The following is a 12,215-nucleotide window of genomic DNA, read 5'->3' as shown; positions in this document are numbered from 1 at the left end:
ATCTCATTTAGACTGAAGGGGAGAACGCGGCAAAACTCTGACATTGTGCACAACTAAATGAACACTCGATGGGTTCTGTTGTTTTTAAATGAGCTTCTTGTGCTTGTCCATGAGACCATAAAATGTGGAACAGTGCTGGAGGCCTCTGCTATTTTTATCTGAGGTGCACAGAAAGTATGACTTTTTTTTAAAGGAAATGTCATTCCGGTGATGGGTTGCTAGCTCCTACCGCATGCACCAAGGTGACTTTGAGAGCAGTGTTCTGCAGTGCCCAAAGTCAGAAGCTCCGAAATTTTAGCATCCTGCAAAAGGCTTACTGATTGGGACAATATTTCTTCTGATGATAGACCCCACAGCACTGTGCTTCTCTTGCAGTTTTCAGTTCTCTTAAGTGATACCTGCCCAGCAAAGCTAGCTGAGTTCTCTCTGGATGTGTATCAATGAGACCCTGTGTGTAAATTCTGAATAAGGCATTAAACAGCTAACCGGAACCTAAACACAGGAGCATAGCTGGTACCAGTGTTGGCATGAGATTAATTGCTTCAGGGTAGTACAGATTCAGCTCTGTCTGTGCTAGAAAATCATACTCAGATTATTACGAGGTTTGGAAATAAATGGCATACTTCAGCATGAGAATTATATGTGTAGGTGTTGAAATATTGGTGAACAGGCCTTTACCAAATGGTAAATGTTTTTGTTTTTGTTTGTTTTATTCTAAATTCAGTCTTACCTACAATGTTTGAAGGTCAGAAACCTTCAAATGCAGGCATTCAGGTGGGGTTTTGCAATGAAAAGATTAGAATGTATCTGTTCAGATAAAGTGTTATGTATGGATTTTGAAATCATCGTTCGTGTAAGTAAGGAGCCTTCTTGCAAAACAGAGGTATCCAAACTGTGACTCATATACTGAACTTGAAGAAAAAGCAATAACAGCAAAACCCCCCGAAAACACATGATTCCTCAGATAAACATAAGTCAAGCATTTCTAGGTGAATTTAAAGAAAAATAACACAGGTATTTAACACCCTATTATACAGAAGTGTACATTACTTTGCAATCTCCTGCTTATTATCTGTGACTTTAAGAATGCCACCTAAGGGGTGTCTGGGTGACTCAGTCAGTTAAGCGTCTGCCTTTGGCTCAGGTCGTGATCTCAGGGTCCTGGAATCGAGCCCCAGGTTGGGCTCCCTGCTCAGCACGGTGTCTGCTTCTCCCCATCTCTGCCGACCTGTCAGTTCTTCCCTAGTTACCTGAAATTCCAACAATGGTAATTCTTTTTCTTTTTTTTTAAGTTTTTATTTATCTATTTGACAGAGAGAGTGACAGCCAGCGAGAGAGGGAACACAAGCAGGGGGAGTAGGAGAGGAAGAAGTAGGCTTCCAGCAGAGGAGCCTGATGTGGGGCTCAATCCCAGGACTCTGGGATCACGCCCTGAGCCAAAGGCAGACGCTTAACAACTGAGCCACCCAGGCGCCCCCAACAATGGTAATTCTTAATCTCCTTGTCAGAGGTCACATAAATAACACCAGTGCTTGTCTATGCTGGAAGTGCCCTCTGGGGTCAAAGAAGAAATTTTTGTGTGTGAAAACTTGAATTTTCTCTTGAATAAGGGCTTGTTATTTTCATAATTCACCCACAATTATGTCATCAGAGCATTCTTTCCAGGACTGCCAGGCATAGAGTAATTGATAACAGAACAGCTATACTGTAGAGTGACTTACCTTTATGAAAATAAACCACAGTTATCATTTGAAACTTACATGAAAGAGAGATTAATGGGTCAGAGGAAGAAGACATTCTATAAATCACCACAATTCACTTGTCCATGTCCAGTTGCAGTGATTGGTGAATGATGCTAGACATTTTACACTTTCAGTGATCAATAAGGGACAGTAGATTAGACATACTGGACAAGTTCGTTAGTTGTCCTGGTCAGTTTATTTAAGGTTCGGTATGTCTTATTTCATACTAGGAGGCAAAATGAAGAGTGCCCCAGCATCCCTGCTCCTGTTGACTTGCTTTCTGTGCCCAAATCTCTTTATCTTTCAGTTCAACCATTTCAGTAAAACGTGGGAATTACGTCCTCGGGGGACGATGTAAGATTACTTGAAAGGTGCATTGTGCTGTTCAGATGCACGCTGCTCCGTCAGTAGAAAATATTTTAATTAATAACATGTAAATCACTCCAAATTTCTTGACAAAAAATATTTTGAAGATGAGTTTGAGAATTAAGCACTTAATGAGGAGTCACCTTATGAATATAAATGGGTTCATGGGATATGTTCGTCAGTTTGAAGCTTAACACAACTGAAAAGCTGTAACAGGAGTTTATTGTTAAGAAGTAACTTGAACAACTCTTTTAATTCAATGTGTCGTTTGAGTTGTTGTTAAATAGCCATAGCTTATTTTGAAATACAAATTAATTATCTATTACAAGCATGCTATTGCTTATCTCCTTCAAAGTCTCATCAGTATGCAAATGACTCTAATTAGGTCACTGTCAGACAATATTAGCGCAGAGTCACTTTCCACGGTTTAGAATGAAAGGTTTTGGTTCCTAAATATTTATAGAACTGTTTCTGAAATCAGCTTTACTTAATTGGGTTTATTCTGGAAGTCTTATTGGTTCAGAGGAAATAATCTCTGACAACAAAGAAAAAAATTATTCTTTATAAAGCACTGATGTTTAATTGACACACAATTGGAATATTAGAGAAGGCTATTCCTATTTGTCATATAAATTTTACTTTATGTTCTTAAATCACTAAAATATCTTTCTGTATATTTTAATCATCTGGTTTTTTAATTTATCACCATGAGAACAAAGGCTTAACATGATTGCAAAAGAACTTTAAAGAAAGTTTAGTTCATTAAGAATAATATTCTTCTATACAATAATAGAATTACTATCAATAGATATTAATTAATAAAGCAGGGCATCCCATGGCTGCGTTTCTATGTCCCATACAGTAGATTTGGATTAAAAGGATGTCTTTTCATATGCCTGATCTTTTGATCTGCTTAGATCACAGACATTTTCTTTTGAACAGCTTTCTTGTATCATTCAAACTCTCTGATAGTCTCTTTACTGTTGAATATAGTAAAAGTCCAAAGCAAGTCTCTTTACTATTGAATATGGTATAAGTCTAAGGCAATCATTGGAATGAATTGCAATATACACGCTGATGTAGTTTGATGCCTACCCTCTGGGTGATTGTGAATAAATAGAAAAGTTCTTTGAACGAGTCGATGGGCAAGGGGACAACAGCATAATCAGAGACCAAAATGCAGGGGACAAAGAAGTTGAGAAGTATGAGAAGATAATGGTTTAGAAAATTAAAGATGTGAGGAAGAACAGGAGAGATTTAATAGAAAGGACAAGTAGAGGTGAGCAAATACAAAACGGGGAAACTGGGAGAAGGCTGAGAAGCAGAAGCATGTAGACATTCGAAGAAAACGAGGGATACAGAAATGAGGCTCGCTGAGATGTTTCCACGACAGGAGGCAAATGGACTTGTATGCCAGACACTGAGCGGCATGGCCAGAACTGTTAGCTCTCCAGCATCCTTCCGACCAGATACCGTGTCTCCTTCCCAAATGAGGAGACCAGAAAGGAAAGATTACAGCAGTTTCCTCTGGTCGGTGCAGAGCTCGAAGCCAGTTTTTTCTCTTTAGAAACACATGTCCTTGTTTTTATAGACCTCTCTGGGAGGCATTACAGCATCAGGATGAAGAGCTTATGCCCTGGAGCTAAACATGAGGCAGCTAGCCCTCGGTCAGAAGTGGGATAATGAGTATGTCACATTATTTCTTTAAGACTCAGTTTCCTCTTCTGGGGTTTGTGCCGATTTAAGGAATTAAACATGTATAGGGGTAGCCATAATTCCTGGACATAGGACACACTAAAAAAAAATGGTATCTATTTTTGTTATTATGTGTCTAAACAACATGGTCCAATTATGTTTATATTATATATAACTTGCAAACATAGTTCATTCCTGAGTTTCTCTGACTTGCTTATGAAGCAAAGCTGCATCAGCTACCAGGAAGGGCTCTCCAACCTCTTACAATATAATATTCCTCCAACTAAATGTTGAACTAATTTTTAAAGGATTCTATTTGAAGGCTGTTTTCCAGAATTCCAAATTGTTTCCATTTGACATTTTACTAATATCCTGCTGATAGTGGAGGAATTTGGTACTCTGGGTGGGTGGATAGGTGATGGTTAAGGGTACTTTTACAAATTATTTTTAACATTACCAACATATAGTAAAACACAATATTATATACAAACTCTTTCCATTTGGAAATCATATGAAATATACGTTAAATATAACTTAGTTATTTTTTTAAAGATTTTATTTATTTATTAATTTGAGAGAGAGCGAGGACAAGTAGGGTGGAGAGGTAGAAGGAGAGGGAGAAGCAGACCCCCGCTGAGTAGGGAGCCCGATGCAGGGCTCGATCCCAGGACCCTGGGATCACAACCTGACCTGAAGGCAGACGCTTAACCGACTGAGCCACCCAGGCACCCCAAAATACAATTTTTAGTAAAGTTATAAACTCAGTAAGGTTCATAAAACAAAAGCAAGTTAATGTGGTGATTTTTTTTTCTTTACTAACTTGGCACTCATGATGTGAAATGTGCTCTTGGCTGTCAAGGTGCAACGTTGCTGGGATTGAGTGTGTTCACCCTACCGCAGGCCATGTCATGTCTCAATTTGCCTACCATCTTTCTTGATTTGACTTACTGCGTTGCACATGTCACTTAATCTTCCCTTGATGTGAATAAATCATTCGTACAGTCAACATTATTTATGTTATTAGCCCATAACGTTAAAAAGACCATTATGTATTACAATGTTGGACAATGAAATTTTGAGATAGTATTTGATAAGAATGATCATTCACATTATCAGAATATGCTTATATGCTGTTTTTCATAGTTTATCCTCATGGGGCACCTGGGTGGCTCAGTCGGTTAAGTGTCCAACTCTTGATTTTGGCTTAGGTATTGATCTCAGGGTTCTGAGATCAGCCCTGCGTCAGACTCTGCACTGAGTGTGGAGCCTGTTTAAGATTTTCTCTCTCCTTCTCCCTCTGCCCCTCCCTGCTCATGCTCTCTCTCTACAAAAGAAAGAAAGAAAGAAGTACAAAGCACATATTTAAATATTATATTTCTACACTGTGGCCTACTAGATATCCTAACAACCGTATGCTGAAAATCTCTAGAACGTCCTGTAAATTCTTTTTGAGCTTCTGAGAGAATAAGGGAGGTCAGAGAGCCTAAAATACCACGGGGGACCGGAAACCAGCATCCAAACAGCAGTGACGCCACCTGCTCTGAGTGTGTGTGCCACTGTGCCGACCTCAAGGCTTGCATGTTAATATTAGTGTGGGAGGCAGGAAATGACACTTTAGGCTCCCGTGATTGAATCCCCCGCAAAAATCTCAGACCCTCACAGAACCATAGCTTTGCTGAAAAGAATCAGGAGAACAAAATAGGTTTTCTTTTAAAAGGGAAATTTTTATCTGTATCAGCCTATGGTCTCAGAAGGGAAAAGATCTTTTCACAGATAATTTATAGTGATTAATTTTCTCACACATAGATTTAGGATTTGGATTTGGAATAGTTATGTTATTGTCATGGTTCAGGAAATGCTGGAGTTGAGAAATTAAGATAACATGATTCCAAATTGATAGCTCCCAGGGGGGCCTGGCAGGAGCAAAAGTAAGTCTCTTCTGGAGAGGTATGGCCTCTGCCAGACAGCTCAGCGGTGTCATTCCATATCCTGTGTCTTTTGATCACTCTTTCATCTTGTTTTATTTCACCATCTATTTTACTATGTTATGTGGAATTTCCAGGTCACTACTTTTCTCAAGCTGTGCCTAACCTGCTGTTTAATCCATCTGTTGACTTTTAAAGTTACAATAATTTTATTTTTTTTTATTCTTAAAAGTTCTTTCGTGTTCTCCCTGAAAAATTTTTGCTAATCTTCCCACTCTACCCTTATCTGGGACTCAGAATGAGTGGAAGAGAGGGTATGGGAAAAAACCAACAATAATTTGTCAACATTGGGTAGATAATTGTTTTGTATTTTATCGGATTGCTACAATCTGAGTTTCTTGCCCATCCTAATTAGTTGTGTTTTATTGTCACTACTTCTCACTCATGGTGAATTGTTTCCTTGTGTGAGTACTGAAGTATTAATTTATGAGTGCTGTGTTCTTAGAAGGATTTGTATTTGCCTTTCTAAGGTGCCAGTGCAAAGTAGTAGCCTCGAAAATGCATTTAATCCCTTGCCTTGGGTTTCCATAACCAGCAAGTATTAATTTCAACTCAAGAAAAGTGAGAATAATCTTATTATAAATTCTCAGGTGTTCAGTGTTTCTTCAAAGAAATTTGCCAGGTGAACAACTTCCTAGCACATTCAAATTTATTCACTTGCATGAGGAAAAGTAGACACATTGCAGAGCCGGGTTTTGCCACATTTCCTCCCAGTCCTGCACACATGTCTGTTCATGCATTTTGACTGAGGAAAATGTTGTTCTTCATTGACTTTGAGCTTCAGAAGAAATGGGCTTCAGTTGTTCAATTTTAACATCCTGCTACATATATTTGATAAAATTCAATTCCTGGTTTTGAAACAAGAATGGCAGAAAGCAAAAAACAGTGAAAAAACAATTTTTTTTACTTTACATAGTGAATGTAGAGGAGTTCCTCTGTCCACATTGTTCGGTGATCTGTTCCAGGAGTCCGAAACAGTATCTGGAACAAAGTAGATTCATTTGTTGATGTTGAATCTATGATCTCATTTCTTTCTTTTTTTTTTTTTTTAAGATTTTTTATTTATTTATTTGACAGAGAGAGACAGCCAGCGAGAGAGGGAACACAAGCAGGGGGAGTGCGAGAGGAAGAAGCGGGCTCATAGCAGAAGAGCCTGATGTGGGGCTCGATCCCAGAACGCTGGGATCATGCCCTGAGCCGAAGGCAGACGCTTAACCACTGTGCCACCCAGGCGCTCCCAAATCTATTATCTCATTTCTATGTGGATTCTAAAACAAAACAAAACAAACGAACAAAAATTCATAGAAAAATGATCAGATTTGTGGTTACCAGAGGGAGGTGTGTGGCGGGGGGGGGGGGAGTGGAGGAAGGTGGTCAAAGGTGTAAATTCCCAGTTATAAGGTGAGTAAGTACTAGGGATGCTATGCACAACGTGGTGACTACCGGTAACTGCTGTGTGATATCTAGAACTGTTAAGAGAGTACATCCTAAAAGTTCTCATCTGAGGAGAAATGTTTTTCTTTTTTTCCCCATTTTTTAAGTTCTGTATCTACGAGATGATGGATGTTAAGTAAATAAGTCAAAAGTCGATCAGAGAAGGATAAATACCATATGATTTCTCTTATATGTGGAATCTAAAAAAAAAGAAGTGAATAAACAAACGAAAAGCAGAATCTGACCTATAAATGCTGAGAACAAACTGATGGTTACCAGGGGGTAGGGGGTGGGGGATGGGTAAAATGGATGAAGGGGAGTGGGAGGTACAGGCTTCCAGGTATGGAATGAATAAGTCACGGAAATAAAAAGTACATCCCAGATATAAGACACACATTTTGAAAACCAGTTGTGCTCCTCTATGCTCGTCACAAATTAGCCTTTTACAGTAATTAAAAGAAGGATACTACTTATAGTAACAACAGCAAAAAATAATCAGGAATAATATAACAAAAGATAAAGTCTTGTGTGTGGAAAAACATCGAACTTTATGAAGAGAGATTAAGGATATGATACCACATTCATAATGATATGATACCAATCAGTAACATAAATATATAATGTCAAAATTATTCTGTGAATTTAAGGCAATTAATAATTTCCCACAGAATTTATTAGAAAAGTCCGCAATCTTAAATTGTATTTGAAAGAGATAGTTGCCAAGAATAACTAAGAATATATTAAAAAAGATTAATGTGGAGAAACGTTTCCTGCCTGATCTAAGGCCCATAAGCTATCATTACTGGTACGGAGATAATTAAATATATTTATTTATGCAATAGAAAACAGAGCCCTGAAAAAGAACTTAATAAATGGGTAAGCATAAAATATGATAAAATTGGTATTGTTTTTTTGGGAGCCTGTGGTATAAATATCAATTATTAGTAGTATATTAAGAAAAAGTAAAGTTGAACCTCTACACCAAGACAGAAATTAATTCTGGGAAATTTTAAAGATCTACCTAATGGGATAAAAAACAAATCCTTTAAAAATTAAGATTATATTGAAGTGTACTGGCTATTTGTTGAATTTTTCCGCACTCTATTCCAACCTGTCGTGTTTTTTCTATATATGGCAGAGAGCTGAAAGTCTGAAAACTACTTTTCCTAGATTTCATTACCAGCTAGTTTCCATTTTCTCTTTATCACCTTTCTTTCTTCCATGGTTGTAGCTGGGCCTTGGTGGCCTTACAGCGGCAGGTGTCTCTGGCCTCTGTGTGGAGGAGGGAAGCCCCTGCCTCAGGGACTTCGGTCTCCTGAGCTTCTCCAGGACACAGGCAGGGATACAGGCTCCTGGCTTTGCACCTTTTGTTGGTAGAATCATCCTGGTGGCAGCAGCTTCAGGGTTAAAGTATCCAAGCTCTTGCGGACTCTGGGTTGTCTTCTTATCTGTTTTTACTTCCTCATCTTTCCAACATTTTGTAAACAATTCACTGCATTACCTTCACTCTGTTTGAAACACTTGAAGGATTTCTCTTTCCCCGACACACTATTAATGGATGAAAAGGAAATACACTTACAATCATAGATGTCCTTTAAAAAAATGTGAAGTATGAATCATAGCATCATAACCATTACATTCATGGTAGCGATTATCTCTGGGATGAGGAAGAAGAAGGCGTCATCTCGAGGCAGGGCAATCTTCACAGGCTGTGGGTGGTTATTTTTGATTGCTTAACCTAAGTGGTACGTACATGTGTAACTTTTATATAATATCTTACATATATTAATGTCTGAAATCTTAAAAATGATATATATTACTGTTATATGTGATATATAAGAATATATAATGTAGACTTATTAAGGATACATCTTCAAGCCACAGAAGTCAATATTTTCTTGTTTAAGAAATAGGTGGAAAACAATTTGACTATGTCCCTTTCTGGCCTTGCTCCCTATAACGTCTTTTTACCAGGACAGTCGGAGAGATCATGTTAATATTTCAGATGAATGATGTCAGTCCTCTACTCAAAACTTTCCAATGACTCCCATCTCATTCATAGCTAAGCCAAATCCCTATGACGCCTTCTAAGACTCTCCATAGCTGGCTTCTCATTACTGTTCTGACAACTCTGTTCATCTCTTTGTTCTCTCAGCTCTGGCCACAAAGGTCTCTGGTTTCTTTCTCTCTTTCTCCCTTTCTTTCTTTCTTTCTTTCTTTCTTTCTTTCTTTCTTTCTTTCTTTCTTTCTTCTTTCAAGATTTTATTTATTTATTTGTCAGAGAGAGACAGAGGAGCAGCAGGCAGAGGGAGAAGCAAGTTCCTTGCCCAGCAAGGAGCCTGATGTGGGACTCAATCCCAGGACCCTGGGATCATGACCTGAGCTGAAGACAGACGCCCAACCAACTGAGCCATCCAGGTGTCCCATCTGACCTGTTTCTTGAACATATCAGGCAAGCCCTTACCCCAGCAGAAGGATATTCCTCCATCTAATATCTGCATGGCTAATTTGTTAGCTTTTCAAACCCATTTTTACTCAAAGCCCATCTTCTCTGAGAAGCTTTCCATGGATACTCTTCCCTCAGGCATTTCTAATCTCACTAAGCATCATTTTTTTTCCCTTTTCGTAATTATTTTTTTAACATGCTATCTATTTCACTTACTTTCGTTATTAATTGCTTCTCCACTAGATCACAAGGGAAGAATTTTTTTCAGGGAACATGACTCGGCAAGAGTAGGCATTTAATAAGCGTTTGTTGAGTGAATAAATGAATGAATGAGTATCACATATTCCAAGGCAGTCAGGATATATTGCAGTTGAATTTTTGCTACATCCTTTGTCAATAGCCTTTAAAATTATGGAGTATTTAAAAGAAGATTGGAGGAGGACTCGAAAAAACATCTTTAGAAAAAAAGTCTATGAAACATGAAACTATTTCATTAAAGGTTGGAAATTGAATCCCAATTTCCTTTGTACTTAGCACTGATTTGAATGATTCTTTTTATTTTTAAAACCATTTTCAACTGGTAGTGTTAGCTTTGTTGTGCATTCATAGTCTTAATTTCCATTAAACTAATTTTTTGGTGAGATTTTTATTCTTGTAGCTCAATAGCATATACAAAAATTAGGACAAAATCTACCTCTTGTAACTAGCATGACTGTTTTATAGCTATTGAAATAGATTTTCATGTAAATGAATATTTCTAGGATGCTTTATTTAAAAAAATTCAGGAAAATTGCATTTCTGAGATAGTATTTTTAACTGAAGGTTTGATGGAAAAATTTACACATATTTCAAAAAAAATAACATCTCATCACCAAATGCTTCCAGTGAAGATCATTTGCAGCCAAGCAGCTTCCTGATGACAAAAATATTAAAATATCATTATGTCATCTATTAATAAAGTGCTACTTTTGCAATTTTTTGACACATTGAAGTAGGCTATCCATGTGCATTATGCTGGTAATCACTCATGTGTTCAGTATTTATAATCTGAACATTCATCCTAAATGGGTTTCTTTACAGTCTCTTACTATTTATTTTTATTTAGCTTTTTCATAAGAAATATTATAAACTGAAACTACCATAACTGGAAAATGTTACAGCAATAAATACAAAGATGTTATCCTGTTTCTCTCAGCTGAATACACAGGCATTTTAACACTACCTTTCTGACCAGAGAGGAATTTTCCTCACACTTCTATCATGGAGGTATTTATTTAGTTGTTACTGGTGATGATAGAGGTAATGACTGTTGGTATTGCATATTTGGAATCCCCCACTAAAGTTTTATACTCTATGGAAGGCATGTTCTGGGTTATAAACAAATATTATTAAGGAAACTATGTACAGTAATTTTGCCTTTTTTTACCTTTCAATCATTATCACGGGTCATGGCTCTCCCTGGATGTGACAGAGACTGACAATCAAGAAGTCTAAGCAGAGTCAGAAATGTGGTAAGAGAAAGGGAGGAAAGGAGAGGTATGAGAAGCCACCCCCCCCCCATTAACCCTGCTGCTAAGAGGGGCTGGAGGAAAGCCTCAAACATTTGGAAGTACAGGTCCTGAAGAAAGGACGTGCTGGGTGAACCTGAAGGAGGAGTAGGTCAAGGATGGGTGGCCACCTCTCTCTCTGTAGATTGGGACCCACCATCTCAGGGGCAGCAGCTTCTTAGACCAGAGACACTTTCGTCATTGTAGGCGATGTATAGAAAGAAGTCTTCATGGTGTCCCTGGTATAGTTGACCCATTGTGGCACTGGTGGGTGGAATGGCATTGTTGACAAAGAAAAACAAGACATCCTCAGCTCAGAGATGAATTTGCTTCCAGATCAAGAAGTAGACCTGACCAACCGTAGGGGGGCTTGGGTGGCTCATGAAACTCATGATTTCAGCTCAGGTTATGATCTCAGGGTCATGAGATTGAACCCCACATTTGGCTCTGTGTTCGGCAGGGAGCCTGCTGGAGATTCTCTCTCCCTCTGTCTCTGTGCCTCCCCGCCCCCGCTCGCATGAACTCTCTCTCTCTCATATAAATAAATAAAGCAAGCTTAGGAAAAAAACAAAAAGTGGAACTGACCAACTGTGAGATGAAAAGGCACCAGTTAGTTCTCTTTGTCCAGGTCTTCTATCCGAGCTTTGGGAGCCTTTTCTACTATTGCCAGAATCCAGTCCAGGTATTTCAGATCTTCTCACCCTCAGGGCAGCACTTCTTGAACAGATGCTCCTCTTTATACACAAACTTCATCCTCCCAGGACCTGGGCTGGACCAGCCTGAGCTGAGGGAACCGGGGGGATGGGGTGTGGGTGGGAGTGGAGGAGCCCAAGACAATATGTTTCTAAGTTCACTGCAAATTACTCCTCATAACGCCCCAAAGGAAAATTCTTCCATGTTAAAAAAAAAAAAATGTGTAGCAAGGTATGATTGAGAGACACCCTTTTGAGTACCATCCCAAAAGACAGAGTTATTGATGGAAAAGCTCTGTGTAGACACA

At 38.5% G+C, this 12,215-nt stretch overlaps 1 pseudogene; it reads right to left on the bottom strand.

The window, feature by feature from the left end:
• Positions 1-11,376: 11,376 nt before the first annotated feature.
• Positions 11,377-11,968, bottom strand: LOC123000738 (gamma-aminobutyric acid receptor-associated protein-like; annotated as a pseudogene).
• Positions 11,969-12,215: the final 247 nt, after the last annotated feature.

Source organism: Ursus arctos, unplaced genomic scaffold (assembly GCF_023065955.2).
Source record: "Ursus arctos isolate Adak ecotype North America unplaced genomic scaffold, UrsArc2.0 scaffold_10, whole genome shotgun sequence".
NCBI classification, from domain to species: Eukaryota; Metazoa; Chordata; class Mammalia; order Carnivora; family Ursidae; genus Ursus; species Ursus arctos.
This window is presented reverse-complemented; position numbering and strand designations above follow the sequence as displayed.